At 41.7% G+C, this 21328-nt stretch overlaps 1 protein-coding gene across 1 annotated transcript in view; it reads left to right on the top strand.

Moving 5' to 3' along the window:
- PLEKHB2 (pleckstrin homology domain containing B2) overlaps positions 1-21328 on the top strand; it is a 472273-nt gene that overhangs the window by 438928 nt on the left and 12017 nt on the right. The gene's annotated exons all lie outside the window — the stretch shown is intronic.

The raw sequence follows: 21328 nt of genomic DNA, 5'->3' as shown, positions 1-21328 counted from the left end.
AGAGCCTATGACAAGCTGACAGTTGCATCCAGTCATTTCTGAATTACACATTCACACACCAAGAAGCATCACTGGCAGGAAAAAAATCAAACCTTTGGTTTTAAAAAGGATCTGGTATGTAAATGCCAAGGATAATAAAATGGCATTGAAGATGCTTCTCTATGTACTTCTAGGAACACATATCACTGCACCACAGCTCACAAGGAAGCCTGCCATGTGCCTCTTCAGTACTGTTTGCAACTACTTTTCTGATATTTTCGATTAAAAAAACCCTGTATTTTAACTCAAAGATCTTTAATAATCTCGTTTTCTACATATATTGACAGATTTACCACTTCTCTTCCTGCAAGGGCCCATTTTTCACTACAAATAGCCTCTGACAGCACAACAGCAGGGCACACTATGAAACCAGACTTTCTTATTAACTGTTAATACCTGATACTTGAGTCACTGCCTCTTCCCAAAATGCTTTCTTGCTTAGATGAACAGTGTGTTAAACAATTTAACACAGTTTAAGTGTTTTGTAGATAAAGTTTATGAAGCAAAAAAAAGTAATAATTAAGCATGCGCTACTTTAATTACAGAATACATTATGGTAGGAATCTGAGTTCAGTTTCTCAGTACAGCTGCACTGATAAACCTGTGTTCAAATGACTGTATAAAGCCTAAGCAGTTTGCTTTTTAAAGTAACACTAAAAACAGCTCTGTACCAAGAGTTTTAGCAGCACCTAGTACACTCCAGAAGCAAAGGAACAATTTGTGCAAAATTAGGAAATCAGAAATAAGTGCTGTCAGAAAGTTTATCATCACCTTTCACAAAACACCCAAACTCAATGCAAGAGAACTACAGGATTTACCAAGTTTTCTTTTTCCCCACATACAGACTTAGCAATAATATTAACTTAATAAAACTGCTTTTCTTTTTTCCAGCTTCATACTTGCTTACATCTCAAACTCCAGTAAGAACAAGTTAAAAAACAACCTGCCATATTTGTTGCTTAGTATGAAGTTCAACATCTTTTAATCACCTCACCAACATTAAAAAAAAAAAAAAGGAAAAAAAAGCAGTTTTACACAAATCTCTTTGGAAATGTTCTGCAGAAAACTATTTGTCTGCAAGCATAAAGCATTATTTTCAACTAAAGCCCCGGGGAGTTTTAGTAGCATTAACTGTGCCCTGCCATGATCAACAGGCATGTTTTGCTGGTCTGGCAGTTCACTGTAAAAAGACTGTTCTTTATTCCCATACTTTTTCATGGGCATCCTCCTTTCTAAATAAGAACTCTCATTTACTTGAAATCTATCAGTCTGTTCCCTTACTATCTTTCCTACTTTTCCTTCTCATTTATAACTCTTCTTCTCTTTCAATGTTTGTTTTGCCTCCAAACTTACAAAACCCTTAAGAGGTGCAAGCTTCACTTCAGTCTCAGCATTTCTGAACTGCGGGGTATGAAGGTATGGCATATGTATGTCTTAAGGGAGGTGAATAAAACCTTCCACTCAGACATAAACAGCACTCTCCCACATCCCTACAAATATGTTGCTCCTCTTTGCAGTCTCTATAGCAATTAGGAGGAAAGAAAATCCTGTAACCCTCTCACCATTCTGAATGGCAATGAGAAGAGAGAAAGAGGGCTGAAAATCCAGCAAGAGTATTCTATGAATATTTGGGTAAGATATATTAAAACACTAAACTATTAGAAGTATTAATCAATGACTGCAGAAGAACACAAACATGTACATTCTGGGGATGACTTAAACAGAAGCCATACAAAGCTGAAAAGGTAGAGAAAATTTACAGGAAAGGTCAGACAACTCATACTTGATAGGAAGCACAGCGCAGATTAAGTGAAAGGAGTTCCACTTAAGTAAGGGGAAAAACACTATGACACTGGGAGCCTGCAAGCTGCCTCTTATTGGAAACAATGTCAACTTCTGCTTCAACTGCATCTGTACTTTGAAATTTGTGTGCACACACACATCCCCACTAATTCAGCTTTGGTTGAATAGTAATGTACTTTGACCACTTCTGCTTCACACTCTAGCAGAGATCCACAAGCCTACAAAAAGTGCTTACAGCTTTCGTAATGCAGACAAAGCTTCAGATAATTTCTAATTAAAATTAATTATTTTAAGGCCTTCTCTGAAGGACCCAACATACATAACTATAATTATACAGTATTACCCAGTGGTTACAACCATCCCACTCTTACCGTAACTTTACTTGGAAGGGCATCTATGATAATTAAATATGGAACCTGGCAGTCCACTTCCCTGTACCTCTTAAAGTCCACATCAAACACTAAGGAAACAAGTATAAAGCAAACCCAAAGAATCATGGCTTTCAAACTTTCTGCTGGCATCCCCTCCAAAGCATTCTCATGTTAATGTATATGTAAATAAGTGTCTACTGTGCATTATGTGTATATAAATTCACAGAGTCAACTGTATATAAATTACAGTCAAGTAATCCTTTCAGCTGAAATGAAGGTAATCATGCTTATTAAAGATGCTGCGATTAGAGCATGCTTGGGAAGCACAAATGCTTCACCTTTCATTCTTGCAAAAGCCAAACAACTGAACTCAGTTTTGATCAAGTCTGTTAAATCTCATCTTGGTACAGGTATGACATTCACCCTCCTCAAATCCGTGCTTCAGGAAGCTGACCACAAAGGCCAACCACTGCTCATGCTGAAGCTCTACAACTCACATACTCTTGCATACAGCTTTTCTTGCTACACTCAGAATGAGCACGTTTCTGCAAAAACCTGCTTTTAGAAATTATTTTGCAGAGAAACATGAAAAAAACCCCACAGATCAATGCAAAAACTGTACAACAAACTCCACATTCCTCTGTAACATATTTTCGTACTATTTATTTTCAGAGTTGTGCAGAAACCCTTTATCAGAACAAGGTCTAGTGAATGCTACTTTATGCTCATTTTATGTTAGTTCCATTACAACAGTTGGGGAAGAATCACCAAGTACATTGCCTAAATCCCACTGTTGTGGTCCACTAATGTTTTTTGTTCTTGGAACTTAAGCAGACTCACACTAAGTCATTATAGTATTTAACACCTTTCCACCCTGGAATACTTTCAGAATGCCATATACTACCATGCAAACAACCCAGTTTCCACTTACATACAGCTCCTTAAAAAAGTTAATTACTATCTTAGTAATTTTACTAAGTCAAAGCTTAATAGAAGTAAAATAAGATTTCCTAAATAACTGGTAGCTCGTAATGTAGGAAAAAAAAAGTAATTTCCACTGCTAAGTAACAAAGAAAATAGTTCAGGACACTACAGCTCTTCAAATACAGACAATGATTAAAGTCTCCATTGCATTATATTCTGTTAAAGCATCAACCACCAAAATAGGCCATTTGATGCAAATCCCAGGTCAAATAACAGGCATTTTTGTCCTGATGACTTTTTTTAAAAAGGGGGGGACGGGACTTGTATCAGCAGGGCATTCAAGACTTCATAAAGTCTAAGAGAACTCATCCCATGTGGCACTGGTATTTGCAGGTTGCATGTATTTCATTTCTTCCATTTATCCTCAAAAAGACCACAGAGCTTTACCAGGAAGCAAGCACTATCCTTGTTCAAAACAGGGCATGGGTTTATGGCAGTCCCTGATTGAAGCCAGCTGGAATCAATGCTTACTCACAACTGCCATGCTTCCGGCAAGCAATCCTGCTCCCTGGGCTGGGACAGCACTGGCACTCCAACCCCTCAGGAAGTTAGATCAGCTAAATCAGTTGGCAGAATTCTGGGTTTTGCTGGAGTTTTTTTGGGTGGAGCTGCCATGTTTTCTATCTACCAGCTTAAGGAAGCTGAGAAACATCAGCGAGTGTCTAAGAGAGCACCAGCTTCAACAGAAGAAAGGGAACAGGACTGAGTAGTAGCAGTACCACAGCCTGAAAAAGGACTATTAACACCTCTGCCCTGAAGTTAACCCACAAAATAAAATACTAAGCTGGAAACACCATTCACATGCAAGTCTTCCTTCCCTGCTCCAGATGCAAGTTGTTCTTGTTACAGAAGAAATAATGAGGCACCAGCAATCACCTGCTGTATTTTGTGCACATACAATTATTTTTTTTAGACTACAAAAAAAAAAATGCAGTTTAGACTTCTTAATCCTTTCCAGTTAATAAAATTCACATCCGTAAGGATATCCTAACAGTGGCTTGTTATTAGGGGGTTTTATGTTGAAATATATATATAGTAACACCAATATTACTTAGTATCAGTGAGGACAGGCACAATATGATTACACATTAAAAACTCAGTTCTAGAAGTCATTCACATGAATGAAAAATCTATACCAAGAACTTAAAACCCACTCATGAACCAACTTCATTTGTACATTAGTGGCACTGCTCTGCCCTTCCAAAATGCAATCACCACCTTTTTTCTTCAAGGAACTCACTACCTACGGAAAGACTATACAAACAGCCCGGCATTTCTCAAAACCTACAATTCTCTAGTTGTTACTGCACAAAGGGATAAAAATTGCCAGCTCCAGTCCTCGCACCTCCTGCATAGCTTGGAGATTGTGTACTTTTTTTGTTTCAGAGAAGTGGAGTACTGCAGCAAAATTGCAAGTTCCTCACAGTAAGAATTTTAGAAGCCAAATTTTGGGGAAGTTACTGAGCTATGAAAAACGGGGGGGTGTGTGGGGTGTGTGTAAACCAAATTGGAACTTCTACATGAAAGAATCATATTCACAACTTTTTAGTTAAATCCTGAAGCTCCTGGCAATTTTTTATCCTACGAAGCATCTTTTCATTAAATTCTTTTACAGCCTGAAATTCTTTTACAGTCTTTGAAATACAGGGGAGTTGTCACACATCACAAATTAAGACAAAATCTGCAAAAGCCTCTTAACTTCTCCTGCTTTCTAATCTGAAAGTATGCCCCAAACATACAAGTTGGGAAGCATGCATTATACAAGCACAGAACTTTTGTGACACTAACAACTGGACAACTTACAATAAAATTACATTACAGCAGACAAAGTCTAGGCAAATCAGGTAACATGCACACTATTACTGGACATTTAAGGACAAATTAAGCCCAGCTCTTCTTGTGCTGAGAGCTGTATACCTACCCTTACTTAAAAACTAACTTTTAATGTTTTTCAGAACACAGATTTCATCATTTGGCTGGTGTTTACAGTTTGGCTCCAAACCTTCCAGAAAAGTGCTGAAAGCACGGTTTGCACTAAGCCTTTTCGTGTTTTTGTCTCACAACTCTTCCTAGAAACTACAGACGTCTAAATTTCATGCCTCCCTCTAGCTCACAGACCTAAAGATACAACGTGCAAGCCACATTAAGCCTTTTGCATGCAACTGAAGCTTAGTGATGCTATTTATTTGAAAATCCAACCGACCGGCCCCTCAAGACGCTACATTAGATTTTTACTAAGTTATCAACTGGCCAACCTCCAATCTTCATCAATAAAGCAGCATCAAAGACGTGCCATGCATCCAAAACTAACCTACCCAACAGCTGCAACCCGACCTCCCAGCAACAACAGAAAGCAGAAAAGGCCAGACGCAGGGGGCCGGCGGCCCTGCCTACACCGGTGCCGCGGGAAGCTGACTCCCTGCGTGATGAGCCCGTCACCTACCGCCACTAAAAGGCCATTGCCGACACCTGTTACGGACAGCCCTCGAGCCCCGGCCGGCGCTGAAGGTTACCGCTGCCCCGCCTGGCGGGGACTGCTACGCAGTGCCGGCCAGGAGGCAGAGTTCTGCCCGGCATCACCCGCAGCGCTACCCGCGCCACAGCGCCGAGACTGCGGCCCGCACCGGGGCAGCGATGGCGTCGCAGTCACCAGCGAAGAGGTCGCCCGGATGGCGGACGGGAATCTGCGGATCAGCGCGGCCCGCCCCAGAGGCCGGCGGCGCAGGCCGCGGAGAAGGCGCGGGCGCGGGGCTCCATTACATAACGGCGCGGCGGGGCAGTAGGAGCGGCCCCAGCAGCCGGCACCACCCGCGGCGCGCCTCAACGCTTCGCACTCACCGGGCTGCGACGCTTCGTGGTGGCGGCCCGGCCGTCGCTGGCTAGCTCACTGCGTGCGTCTGTGCGTCCGTATGTGCGTGCCTGCGTTCGTGCGTGCGCGGGTGCGGAAGGCGGCGCGGGGCGGGGCGGAGCCGTGCAGGGGCAGGACGGGGGGCAGTGGCCGCCGCGCGACTCCTGCTGCTCCGCGCCAGGCCGCACCCAACAACTGCGCACCGACCCCGCGGCCGACGTCACTTCCGCGGGGGAGGGGGCGCGCGCACTTAGCTGGGGGAGGAAGCCGCCGTTACGTGCACGGAAGCCCTCGGGGCTGTGTCCTCCCCCCCCACCCCCCCCCCGGCTCGAAGTGCGTGACCCCGCCTCCGCCATTCCGGGCTAGGTTCGTTCCCCCCCCCCGCCTCCTCGGGTTTGACCGCTGTTCCCGCAGCGTACGCTGACTGCCCGCCGCTGCTGGACCGAGCCCGCACGTAGCGGTGGGTGCGCAGTGAGAAGGTCCCGGCAGGGAGGCTGGGCTCGCACGGTGCTGTGTATCGGGCTGCCGGGCACACCGACCCAAACCGAGCGAGTGGCAGAACGGAGCAGCTGAAGATCTGTCTCAACTGAAACTAGGGAGGGCAGGGATAGATGGTTCAAACAGCACCTCTAGCAGTGCCAGTAGCAGTAAGGCACCTCCGTGAAGGCAACAGAATAATTATTTAGTTTTTTACTAGTTTTTGTTTGCTCACAGCAGGCAAACCCATTAAACGTCTGTAAATGTGAAGTGTGATGAACTCAGTGCAAAACTGGAGCAGATGAGGAGTGCAAGCTTCAAAACATTTTATGATTTTAGGTCAGGGAGCTAAGTAACTCTCCATCCTCCAAACACTGGGTGGAAGCCAACCTTGCAACTCTTTGGCCTAACCAGACCCATCAAGGTCACAATTTGATCCTCAGACAAACACTCAGACTTTGCATCTCTAAAGATCTAGAATTACCCTTATGATAAAGCACCAAGTATTTGCCAAAGATTGGACACGGTAGCACTCTATGGGCAGGTGAATTCTGCTCAGAGACCGTGGACAACACTGAACAGCAAAGGAGGCCAGAGTGACAGCCATGCAAAATTCATATGCTGGTCCTTCAAATACTGACACATGAAGCTGCACGTGCTTGTGGTAAAGGGAGTGCTTAGCACTGTCCAACAACTGTTCAGGAAACATAACTGCAAGCATCCTGAGGCAGCCTGAACAGAGAGGATTTGTCCAGAAAGCTCTGTACAAACACTGCTGTTGGCTGAGGTGTTCCTGACGGGCGCCCTGACTAATGCTACCATGGAGTGGACAGCCAGTATGACAGCAACTACATTATTAATTGGTCCCAGGTTGCATGTGAACACACAAGCCAGCGTGCTCCTGGAGACAGTGATACTGACATCAAAACCAAGCAAAGCGCAACAGGCAGGAGGCAAACAGCCAAGCACCGTGTCCCTGGTGAGAACTGGTGATCGCGCGCTGCAGGGGTATCCTGAGCAGCAGCCCTGCTGCTCTGGCAAATGCCAGTCTGGAGACACAAAAGTCAATGGACCAATAACCCCAGATCCCAACAGGATGACAATAAAAGATGCCACATCAGCTGTTCCTTAAATAAGGTCTCCAGGACAACAGGTTGAGCTCTGGCCAGTACACAGCCTGCACAAATGGGCTTGATGTCTATAGGCTTACCTGATATTACAGGGCACCTCAGAAACTCAGGTAACTAGTTTCACTAAAATTCCCCTTGCTTAGGGATATGCAACACCTTTAACATTCTGTTCCGTTATCCCACACACATTACTATTAAAGACCATAGGGTACTAATAGATAGCATTCTGCAAACTCTGCCTAAATTCTAAGCTGAAACTTGTCTCATGGTGTCATACCCTATACCATGGTGGGAAATACTCCAGCCAGAACAAAACCCTGATAACAATGAGATGACAAAGCAGCAATCTGAACTCTCACACTGGCAGCACATACATAAGACAACCGCTGTCTGGCTTGTGCAATTCTTAGTCTCATATATTAAGTATAGATCAGCTATATGGTGCACAACCCTTGCCAAAAAGCACAATACAAACATACAAATGTGGTTGGAAAAAAATCACAAAAAGATGGAAATTATTAAAAAAACCCAATAAAACTGAAGACTGATATTTCTCTTGTACAATGTGATAGTTTCACAGTAAAATGTAGAAATGATAATGTTCTCGGTAACAGAATTGCAAATTGATTCACAGCTTGCTGACATTTCTGACAAGTAGGACAGCTTGCTCTTTTCTCATTATCCCCAGATTTCTCCCTCTTATTATTGTAATACGCTTCCCAGAAATGTGAACTGACATTCATCAATCATGCTGGTCAGTCACAGAGGAGTAGTACAATAAATGGGCAGCTGTTGCATTGGCACTAGCTACATCACAAGAAGAATGGTACCATTAATATCTAGACAGGATGAGTATAATGGTGACTCAGAAATACTGTCTATTATTGCACTACAACGCAATACTGAGTGTGGCTTGTTTGGGTAAGAGGAGAAAGACCTACCGGGTCCCCGAAGCGGGGGATAACTGACTTGACAGCCACCACCCAGTGGCAATTAGAAGCTATTGCAATATTGTGACTAGTTTGGGTCACTTTTCCAGTGTTGTATGTGAACAGACTGAAAGTTATTTAATTGTCTTCTTAATACTTTGGTGGTTTTGGTGGTTTTGAATTGTGTTCTCTGTGTCTTTTAAACCCATGATGAAATTCTAAAGAAAGCACAACTTACTTGCATGCAAGTAAGAGCATACAATGGAGAGGTATGGAGGGTCATGTTAATTAAGGACCCATTTTAATAGCTTGTCTGTATTGTTCAGCAGTCTCAAATGAGCCTGTAAGTAAACAATACCCCTAGGAGTTGGTATCTTGATTGAAAAGTAGATTTCAGGCAGTTCTGTTTGCCCTGAATAAGACTGGTAAATGCTGCAAAAATATTCACAAGCATTTCTCATTTTTGGCTTCTTTCATTCCTACCCCTTTCATCACCATTCAGGAGCTCTTCTCATGCTTCTCCTTCTTATTTTTTCCCATCTCTATAGGCATTATCGCTCTCTCCATCATTAAAAGTCCTCAAAAGTGTATTTTTTGATCAAACACTTTGGGTGACAAACACAATTAAGAGGGTGGTATGCAGAAGAAGTGTGCAAATGCGTTCTGATTTTCGGAGGACATATGCCAGAACCCTGCTGACACATCGACCAGATGAAAATGTTTCAGAATGCTATTAGCCCTGACCCTTCCCCTTTCTCAATAGTGGTCGCACTCCCCTTTCAACTGAGTTTAATTCCTTGAGGATTTCTGTATGTGACACATGCTTTTCTATAATAAGTCCATCACAGGTATCTTCATCAGGTACACAAAAACTACCGAGAAAAATAATCCATGTGGGCACCAGCTGTAGCACACATCTAACTCAAATTCAGACATGAAAGATTAATTATTCAGCAGAACCACTGCTTTTGATTCTGTTTTATGGGCATCAGAAGTATTGTAACTCAGTGCATACCTACTTTATGCATAGCTAACACAGGGAAGGTATGCTATGCCACAGCAATTGCTTCTCCATGGGGTTTTTTTCAGGCAGTCAACTTGGCTCTTAATTCCAAAGCACAATATGATAAAATTAATTTATATAGTTCAATAACCAGACAAAATACTATTTCCATCATAGTGGGACTGAAAATGTGTGACAGAAAACATGATAGGAACCTTGTAGTGATCCCCAACAAACATCTGAAAGCCAGGAATTACAAAATTACAGACATACATGAAATGAAACAGGAATTTGGAATGTATGTAAATATCAAGGTCTCATAAATCAGCTCAATTCTGCTCTGTTTTTATACAAACTGTAGTAAAAACTGTGAAGTAAAATCATAGAATCACAGAATAGTTAGGGTTGGAAGGGACCTTAAGATCATCCAGTTCAAACCCCCCTGCCATGATCTACTGGTTAGATTTCTTTTCCACTAAATGGAGGCAAATTTAAAGCCTCTGGGTCTTTCTGATAAACATGTGAGTTTGTTTTGTAGGCTAAGGTATATAGTTACTCAGAGGTGGCCCAAATAAGGAAACACATATTTCCTATGTTTCTATTACTAAGAACAAGGACCACTGCATTGTGGCTTTACAAATATTCTCTTACTGTTGTGACATATTCTAATGATGCAAATGATCACCTACAGGTTTGTTGAATACTGCTGAAAGCATTTGGATAATCTCCTTTACTCTCAAAAGCAGAGGAGAGACTTCCCAGATGGACAGGCCATCAGTAGTTGTTCCAGCAGTGAGCACCTGCTCTGTTTCCAAAGTACTGTTAAGTCACTGTGAGCCTCTACAAAGAAAACTGCCAAATCCTTTTGTTAGAATTTAGCAATAAAAATTCTACATAGAACTAATTAGATTCCTGTCCTCCCAACTTCAAGATAAGTGAACTGTTACACATAAATGTTTAACATCATTCAGACTGCTATCACTAGAATATTTTAAAATTCCCAGAGAGTTATGGAATACTACATTCAATTTTGTCTTGTATTTGCCAGAATCAAGAGTAAGAATAATAGCTCTGAGAAAAGGAAGCTAATTTGTATTCCCTGTCACTGACCTGTTGCTTTTTACTTGATGCCAGTGTTTTGCCAAAGACAGGGAAGTACCTTCAATTCGGTGTTGTGAAGAAGGAAAGAAAAATAATGCTAGCATTTTGCTATATTAAATTAAAAATATTTATTTATGCACTCTTTTTCATTTGTTCTTTACTAAAGAGTATATTTGATCTTATTTATTATTAAGGTCATCAATTCCTAACTATATTTCTCCAGACACCACAACAAAGAGTTACTTGAATCAAGCGCAAGAAATTAGCAGCTTTACAGAGTCTTTTGCAGACAGATACTACCTTGCCCATGTTCCAGCCTACTGGAAACCATGCAACAGTACTAGTGGAGAAATCACCCAAAAGTATTTGCTTCAGTTCAGACTTCTGTCTGCAAAATTAGGATTATTTCCTAGAACTGAAAGGAAGAGAATAGGTGAATATTTTTCTGGTATTCCTAAGGTTCTGGTATTCCACCAGAGGATTTGACAGAGGAGCCAGAGTAAGCTAAAACAGTCGTAAGGACTAACTTTAGGATCATGGCCAGAATGAACTTCTCTTGCCAACTAACTGGAACAGACTAGATACTCTGAGTAAAGAACCATCTTTGCTTAATTCCTCCAGTGCCCAGTGAAATGGACCTGTGTATATTCTTTGGAAAAGGGCTACATCAGAGTAATACCCAACTTCATTCTCAGTTTGTCCTAATGGAAAGCAACCAGCAATATTCCTGTACAGACCACTTGCTCAGGTCAAAACCAGTTCTTGATTTGCAATTCCACATAAAGTGGTATTCTGGGGATGTAAGGTGGATGGGGTGGAAATGGGAAAGTTTGCAAGGGATGTGATTCAAGAGATTCAGGGAAATGGCTTTGTGAGAAACATGCACGGCATCCTTACTCTGCAAAGCCTTTAAATATCTGTATAATGATAACCATATGTGCAGGTCTCACAAGAGACCTCCCTTTTGCTTTTCTGCTTCTGTTTTTCAGTCTATACTGAACCCAAGTAAAGGCAGTTAGAGGTCAAGTGTCATTCAGCCCTGGAGCTGAATTGCACACTCAGTTCCACACTCAGTCAACTGGGGATGGCACACACGCAGCCAGTTAGGACACAGGGGTTCCCAGTGACTAAACTGTGCTTTGGGCAGATAGAAACATCAGCAAATGTAAACTGTGAAATTTAGGAAGGCAAGACTGTATGTAGCTGAGATGAAATTTTTCAAACAACTAAAACTTGGTCAAATTCGGGTTAATTCTGAGTAGGACAACAAAAAGCTGTGGCCATGACAGCAAGGCAGTATCCATGTGCTCTACAGCCCTGTTCCAGGGCTTTCGCAAAAAGTTGTAAGAATCCTCTCCATGAAGGCAAAATGTTCTGTAGTCACATTCTTGGCTACGATGGAGAAAAGTTAGCTGAAACCTCAAATTCTCAGCACAAAAGAAATCTCTGGTATGTAAATTGGGCTGAATGGCATTCAACCTGAGTGGCCTCAACTTGACAAAGTTATAAGAAGCTGAAAAATAATGGGATGTGCCATTGCCAGACAACATTCATCATAAATACGTGTCTGTGCATGTATGCCTGTACACACACACACACCACATACACTTATACATGTTACAGTGCTACTACATCACTGAGGAGTTCATACATAGAATTATCCCCAAATAATTATATATACTGGCAATAAGATTGTAAGAAGACAGAGTCGGACATTTCAAGGATGTTCAAAGTGGGTGTAAAGTTAAATGGGTAGTTGCTGTTACAAATATGTAACATGATGTTACCACGGAAACTTGGGATGGAACATAAAAAGCCAGTTTAGCTTCATCTTGAACCTGCCCTGATTGGGAGGGAAAGCAGTATCTGACATTCCTTCAGTAGGAGACTAATTGCTTCTCTTAAAGAATGCACAGTACATTCCCTGTATTTTTAGCTACTGTGCAAAGTGTCTGAACTGCAACCAAGTGAAGATAAGTCCAGGATAATAAATACTGTGTTGTTAAGAACCACAACACGATATGATTTATTAGTTTTCCTATGCTATTTACTGAAACTGTAACTGTTGAACATTTTCTCTTATACATCCACTTCAAGTGATTTTATGTCACATCTAAGTATATGACCTGGTAATTCTCTGCAAGTACATTTTTTCCTTATCTGGATTTCTGCTTTGACAATATAATGCATGCTCTTTGACAATATAAAGCATGCTCTAAGGAAATGACTCATTTCCATCAAAACAAGCTTCCTGAGAACCACAAAAGAGGCAGGGAGATGACCACTCACCCCGGAAATTTTTAGGAAAATTCTAAATGGGAATCAGTTGGCAGCATGAACTGAAAACAAGTGATTCCTAAATAAAAGATCTACTCAGTGGGACTGTAGCAAGCAGACGCTGAAAATCAGAAGACTACACAGATGGTACCATCTGTCTGTCTTCAGGGAACCATTCTGGTGCTGCAAAAACCCTTCAGAGACAGATGCTCAGAGCCACAGAAGTGTTTGCTAACAGACACACATGCTACACCTGACAATGCTGTGTTGGATCCCCTGGGTTCACCAGGTTATCTGGAAACAAATGGGGCTGGCACATTCAGTGCACTAAGGCTGGACAATCAGTGAATGAAAGGTCTGATTACCATAGAATGGAAATTCCATTAAAGATGTGGTTAAAATCCTGTTTCCACAGTAAATGTTGCAGCTCTTTGACCTCTGTCACTGTCCCCATCTCAGGGGGTGAAAACTGATGATCAGTTTCACTTGTCCCACCAAGCCTTGTGTTCAAAGGAGGGCAGCAGACCAAGAGCTGCAGGCATGTGGATGTACACTGAAACTTTATCACAAGTCTTTGATATTGCTTCTTTACCTTTTATACAGTAAGTTTGCTGCTTTCTGTTATATACACCAGCTTACAAGCCAATAGTTAATTTTACACCAACACAACAGAGCCCAATTTATAGCAGCTGCAATTTTTACCTGTTTCATTGGGAAGAAGTGTTGTTATTGTTCTATGGAAAGAAATAACATTTTCAAAACTCCTGAACTTGCTGGTTTTTCTTCTTTTGGGGGACAAACTCCTTTCCAAAAGCTGTGCTATTTGATAGCTGAATGCCCTTCAGCTTTGTCACTTTTCACAGGGTTTTTAAGGTTATTCCAAATTATTGAAATTACTGATAGACACCACACTGAAACACTTTCAGATGGCAATGATTCCACATTCTGCTCTCACAGATACCTGTTTCATACCTATACCTAAAACTTTCCTTAGTCCTCTATACTGCCAGGCCTTGTGGCTTGCAGGGACAAGCCTCTGTTCTTGTAACACCAATCCCAAGTACCAGAGTCAATTATTTAACTGTTAAGTAGACATTAGCCACAAGAATGACCACAGCCGTAAAGATGTGAGTAAGCACAGGGAAATGGAGTTTTGCTGTGTCTGGTTTGGACAACACTGAATGCGTTTCACTTTCCAGTGCAAAGCCTGACCTGTCAAGTTGGTGCCTCCCTCTCATTTGTAATTACCAGCCTCATACTATCTGTTCTAGACATAAACCTTTACCAGGTAAGTGTATTCACCCCATATCACTTGTTTTTTACTTCTGAGTAATACATAGGCAAGTACTGTATGTTGAAACTCCATTCAATGGGGATATTTTTCATGATGGTGATGCTGCGAATTATGAAATTCTATTTTGGCTAACTCCCTCATTAAAAACAGGTCCAAACCAACATTTTAATGATGAGGTTAGGCTACATTTAATGAAATAACTCATGTTTCATAGCCCTCTACCACAGGAAAATACAGTTCTCAGTTGGAACCTTCCTTTACCATCTGCTATTTTGCATGTGGCTCTGCTTAGTGAATAAGCAAAGCATGACACTTCACTGAGGCCAGTCCATAAGACATTAAATAAATAAAACCACTGTACTGCTTATCTTGATATAAATAATTTTTTTTTCAACTGTGATCTCTGATACTTGATGTTAAACTACCACATAAAATTAAGACTTCTTCAGATCTTCATGGTGCCCTGGATTGTACCTACCATTTCTGAATTTGCTAGCAGATATTTTAAAAACCTCAAGCAGAAACTCTTCCTACAGTTATTAATCTAAGAAGTGCCTAAAATTCAATTGATTCTACCAAGTAAAATATGTCACGTTTTGAAGACAAGAACAGAACATTACTGCTTTTCCAGAGGCTTCATGTGAATAAATAATGTGTCAAGTCTGCGATCAGCGACAAGAAGCTTGTGTATCAATCAGTTTTATGCTTTTTTAAGCCTCGTGAATATGTAATCCTGTGATTTTTTTCATTTTCCTTTCCCTTTCTCTTTCCATTTCCCTTTCCCTTACCCTTTTCCTTCCCCTGCTGCATTTCTGCAAGTATCCAGAAAATGACAGATACACCCTACCTAAGCAACCTCCTGGTACATGACCTTGTGGTACAAGTCTGATCAGTCCTATGGAATTTCCCTTTGCACTTCCCTCCCAATCCAGCTGGCTGACCTCAGTGTCAGTTTTTTCTCTGCCAATGCAGAAGCATTCAGCAGCAAAGATTAAGAATAAAACAAAGCCCTCAAAAGCGAGATGCTCATGACAGACGTGGCAGCTACAGCCACACTGTTCTTGGCTCATGCTTAACTCATCTCCTGCTCCTGAAGCCACATGGCAGTGGTTATCTGCACTCCCACTGCCCCTGCCCATCTGTGTGCCCCCAGAGCCATCCCCTCTCTCCAGGCTACAGTCAGGGCATAAACTGCTGCAGACACCCAAAGCTGTAGGATGAAGAGAGAATGCAAACTGTCCTGATGTTACAGACACAGGGCACCTTGCTGAGCTTTGCTGAAACAGCCTAAAGTGGGTATAGGTTTTAATGTGAACCCAAATACATAAACAACATAATCAGTTATCCCCTAAACAACTGTTTTCAAGCAAGTCCAAAGCAACCATGGACATGCTGCTGCTAAGTACATATTGGTAGGCTGCAACCCCTCAGAGGGGTGTATTTCCACAAGTTTTCTATTTAGACAGGCAGTCAGGCATTTTTAAGATATTGCTGACCCCTACCAACTGTATTTCACTGTAATAACAGCTCCTAGAGTGAGAACCCTTCTTTGCACAAGTGAGTCATGATGGGCTTTGTTACACTGGATCTATTCTTCCTGTAAAACTGAGTGTTTAAAGAAATCAGTAATGTCTTTTCAGCTGTGACAAGAATGCTGGAGGACGTAAATCAAAAGAGTATTCTCCTCAGCTGTCCCCATGCCCTTGAAAGCTCTTGTTTATTCTGGGGTAAACTGGGTGCATTCAGTGTACCACTGACATGAAAATAATTAGGCTACTGTCCCCATCTCTTCAGACTGTACCTTACTTCTTACCAGTCCCCTCAGCTGAGGCTGGCAGAGATGATTCCAGCAGTGGTGATTTTTTCATCATGGTATAAAGAGTGACAGCAGGAACCAGATACCCTACTCTTTCCTATCTGGCAGTCTTTTGACCCAAGTATAGAATGGTAGTCCTATTTCAACTTGGCATCATTTTTGTCTGCATTTGATGTGAAAGCAAGGGGTTCCAGGAGGCCAAAGGAAAGTCATGGAGGTAAATAGGAAAAAATCCATTTGCAAAACCTGATGTCTGTGCTGTATTTCTGTTATGTATTAGATGCGGGGATGATGTGTTTTATTCCCACATGTGTTCCATGAATGAAGATAAAAGAAAACCAGCAAGCTCCTAAGTAAATTGCTGGGGATGCTTTTTACTGTCTCGTGAGGAAAGGGCACTGCTGTAGGTCATCTAATTTACAGCTCTTGCTGTCATCATCTGCTCCTGAATTCAAAGCACAGAGGCTAGAGGTGAGAGCATTAATGACATACAGAGATTCAGTGGATAAAACAAAAGGATAGCATACAAGTCAATTAGCAGAATGCCTTGGCAATGACACCAGCCAGCCTTCAGAGACACAAGTTTCCAGGAATGATTATTACAGTGCACAAGTGCTAGGGAATTCAGCTCAGCAAAAGGAAAGCATACTAGACTCAGACAAAGAAAGAGAATGTGCTGTCATCACCTGCTTCTGTGCATTTTAAGGGTAATATAAATATTAATGCCTTCCAGCAGTTTTTAAATGTACCTATGCTTTTTATTTAGGTATGGGGGGGGCGGATGACTCTGTGCTATTGTAAGGTAATGCAATATTAATGAGATTACTATATATAGTTCTAAGCCCTTCCCTCTTCACCAAGGGAAGAGGGAAGATCTTTATGCAAGACTGGGAGAAATGACTACTCCCATGCAGAGCAACCACCTCAAGTCAGCAATAGTGAGTGCAATGTTCTCTTTGGGTAAAACGGAATGCATGACCCCCCCCCGCTCTATGCTCCCCAAGGAAGGAGTCAACTTGGACCCCATTTTGAAAACATTTCAAGATGAAATGAGAAGCCCTAGATCCAGGGTTCTTCTACTTAGCCGTAGGCCCCTCGTAGACCTAAATTAGGGGAAGGATCACTCTCACTCTAGGCTGTTTATTCAAAGAGAGGTAAAGGCACCCTTAAGGAGTGACTGAAAATAAGATGGGTGGAAGCACTCCCTGGAGAGGCCTTTCTGTTGTCTGGAGGTTACAGAGGGAATCTAAAGCACTGTCCCAGTGTCTCAAGTGTCAATGAAGTGTCTGAAGTTTGATGGGATGAATTGGTGCCACAGAAGTACTTGAAAAGTGCCTCAGATAGTTAAAAAACAAGATGATGCACCTCCTTAGATTATTTACAAAACTGATTCCTAATTGCTTCTGTAGGCACCTCATAAGTTGTCAGATCTGGACTTCTAGCTATATGAATGGGGACAGTATAAGGAAGCTTCCAGGAAATAATATTGCACATTATAACTTGGCTGGCTTCATTTAGGCTCAGTGGAATTATCACATTACAGTGGCTCAATGGCTGGCAAAGAAAAGGGAACCATGCAGGGATTCAGAAATGAAATGTCTCCAGATTAGCAATTATTTTCATTGACTCACAGAGTTTCAAGCCAAAAATACATTCGGTTAATCTGAACTTCTACACACCGAGTTCACTGCATGTTCACCCATGTATGCAGCGTGTTTTCCTTCTCCTTTACAGAAAGCTGTCTCACTTTGAATATAAAACTTTAAAGAATGATCAGTGAGCATAAGAAGTTAATTTCAAGAACTATTCACTATGCCACTGCATCAAAACCACCCGTTAAAATACTCTCTCTGCAATGCAAGACTCTCAACACCAATTCAAGGGCTTTCATGTTCTGTCATGCCAGGAATTTAATTTAGGGGTAGAATATTCTCATTTTAAAGCTTGATTCGGTTAGATACAAACACCTCAGAGCTCCAGAAAAGTTAGGGAAGACATATAGATATGCTGATGTGTTTGTTGCAAATGCTGTGGAAGAAACGTGAATAAACGGATGCCTGGATCTTCTATATAGAGATCCCATGTCAGCTTCAAGTCTTTGAGGTGTTGTCAAATGCCAGTCAACAGGAGCCAATCCTTCTGTACATGAGGAATAGGGATTTTATTTATGTGTTTATTTTTAGTGCACTGTCCTAATGCTTTAATTCAACACAGACGCCATGAATATGAACAGTCCCATCAAAATCAATGCCTGAAGCAGACACCTTTTATACACAAAATTAGGACTACTACTATATGTCAAACCATGTTGATGTTGAGGGGAGGTAAACTCTCTTATTAGGCCTTAAACTTTGTAAGTGCCTGTTCTGCAAGAATTTTTTTCTCATACATATGTTACAGTAAGGCCTGGCTGAGTCCAAAGACCATTGTGTAGGGTACTACACAAAACATAGCGGGAACAATCCACATCCCACAGATCTTACATTTTTTCTGAAGGTTTGTAGCTTTTTTTTTGTAAATTGACACTTGAACAAAGAATGTTTGAAATATTGCCTTAACTCTTATGGTTTTTGGCTTTCTTTGAAGATACGGATGTTGGCTGAATGTTAATGCAGTTGGAAATCAAGCAGTGTACCTTGAAATACAGACAAAGCTGGCAGTAACATCACGGTGAAACCACAATCCCTGAAATCACTCTTATCTGTTTGTCTTGCCTGAATAGTTTTGGAAAACAGCTTTCTGCTTTGGAGCCAACTTATCAACCTGTTCAAAATAAGTAAACAGCACCTTATCCAGTGAGTTGGTTTCAGAGATGTGTTGTATTACTCCTTTTTTGTACCATGTCTGTTAAATGATAAGTTACTGGGGGAAGGGCTGTCTCTTTGTCTGCATACAGAGCACAGAGATGCCTAAGCCTCTGTAATTACTGTGATACAAACAATAGGACTTTCCATTTCTGCTTGTTGTTACATCATGGGTCAAGTCATGTAAAGAGCTTTTATTATGTGCTCAGAAGCCTTTTTTTCCATAGATGGGGTTTTCAGCAATTGATCCACACTCTGTAAAAATCGGTTGCATATTGGCTCCATGCCTGGAGCTTGATTGTTCCCATCACTGTTTTCTGGTGAATGCTTTCTGTAAGGTATATAGAAATTGTTGAGTAATTCTCTCTTAAGCTTTTGTATATGCAAGGAAGGTACTCTATGGAGAACATTATCCTCTCTAGATTTACCAGTTACTGCACAAATAGGTATGGTCAGTAGTATTTTTTACTACATTCTAATTAAGGGCAGTCTCTTCCAGTTCTGGCCCAACACATTAACAGAGGGAAGTACTTTCAGTGCTTCAAATACAAATCTTCACAATTTTAACTTTGATGGTGTTTTACAGCAACCTGCAAACACTTCCAGGCCTGACACAGTGAAGAATCAAAAGGAGGTAACATCTCCCTCTGGCTCAAATCCAGGGTGTTTATTTTAACAAAGCTGAGGTTGCCAGACTCTGTATCACTGTTGTGCAGTCACACAAGGGGTGAGGGAGAGAAGGAACGACTTCTACCCTTTGCAGCCTTTCTAGAAGAGGGAAACCTCGGTACAGAGTGTAAGGGAACTACACTGAACGCCTGTCAGATTCACAGATAGACCATTCCAGCTTGATATGCAATCTACAGTTTTGTTTAGACAGAGTGCAAATATATGGTGGCTTGGAAATGGAAGGTATAGATCAATTTCATCACATTGGCATAGATTTCCTAAGTGACTGTGCCTAACCCTTACTGTCTCTGGGCTTTAGTCCCTTCAATGAAAATCGATTGGAACTGCTTTTGATTTCTCCCTCTTCCCTTGCAATGTCTTTAGCTATGAGTAAAAATCCTCTCCTTGGGTATGCAGCACTGTCTTTAAATGCTGATGGAATAGTACAGCCAGTGTAAAGTAAAGTTGAGAGTCAGAACCCAGATAATTCAGAGGAAACACTCCCACTGATGCTGCCTGGCTGTCAGGCCCAAACATAGTTATTAGTGGAAACCAGAAATGTGTTGTACAAGGGTTTTTTCCTCTTCAGAGTGGCTGTGATGAGATAGAAACTTCTCTGCAAGTTGCAAAAGACCTAGCTCATCCTTGATAATCCTGTGCTTTTTAAAACTGCCTACAAATACAAGTGAAATCCAAAACTCTATTCCTGCCAAAAAGGCCACATCGCTAACAGTGAAATGGCTTTCCAGTGGCGTGACCTGCAGGGATGTCTGATAAGCATGTAGTCTTTCTCCTGCCAGTTTGGTTTTAGTCAGATCTGAACAATAGAGGCTGACAATGAAATCCCAGAGCCTCACCCAGAAAGTTCCTCGGCTTTTGGCTGGATGCTTTGTTTGTCTGTTGTTCTTGGTGTACTCTGCAATCTGCTGTGCGGAGACCTACACTGGCCTTGCACCAGGAAGCTGCAGACAGCATGTTATTTGCATATAGCTCTCCACAGTGTTTCCTCTGGAATAAGTGTCTGAAGAGATCACTTCATTGCAGAAGCATACTGAGGTGTCTGGAGTGCTCCACAAAGCACAGGCCAGGAGGCAAATGGCAGGAAGCACGGTTTCAGTTACAGGTCAAGAAGGAGAACCCTTCACCTCCACCACAGCACTTGGGCAAGTCTCTCAGTCTTGCTGTCAGTATCCTAAAGCTAATCAGACATTGTTCTGCTTAAAGGCATGTCACATTTTCAAAAGCAACTTAGGCTTTTCTTAACTCTGAAGCCTCAGCCCACAGACTTTTCCAAGACAGAGGTGTCTAAACTCTTGAATTACTTTGAAAATGCTTATCTGTTCTGTCAAACCAGGAGGCTGTTGCTCACGTTGCCTCTCGGAAAATCCAGTTCTCAAGATTAACAAGAGCTAGGAAGGTAAGTGGCAGAGCCCTTCCTGTGTGTATGCAATCACAATATGCCTCCACACTCCACGGAACCTTGGCTTTGAGCACACGGCACTGTGCACTGCTGGCATCTATTAGTAGCTACATCCAGCTGGAGAAAAATGTTTGTGCAGTCTGCAAGAGAACTTAGTCTTCCAGATACGGTATACAGATACATTATGCTTTGCAATTACATGTTATGTTTTGCTGTATTTATGTTTATGCTATATTTATGTTTTGAAAATGTGAGTGGAAAAAAACAACAAACCAAAGAGATTTAAAAATCTGGGCCCCTCGCTTCAGCTCCTCACATGTAAGACAATACTGTTAGGAGACCTGCCTGGACTGTAGTTCTTCA

The sequence above is a fragment of the Neopsephotus bourkii genome, unplaced genomic scaffold (genome assembly GCF_033783945.1).
Source record: "Neopsephotus bourkii isolate Nb327-2 ecotype Australia unplaced genomic scaffold, CSIRO-AGI_Nbou_v1 NB_1768, whole genome shotgun sequence".
Lineage (NCBI taxonomy): Eukaryota > Metazoa > Chordata > Aves > Psittaciformes > Psittacidae > Neopsephotus > Neopsephotus bourkii.
The sequence above is the reverse complement of the archived record's forward strand: the minus strand, read 5'-3'. Positions and strand labels throughout refer to the sequence as shown.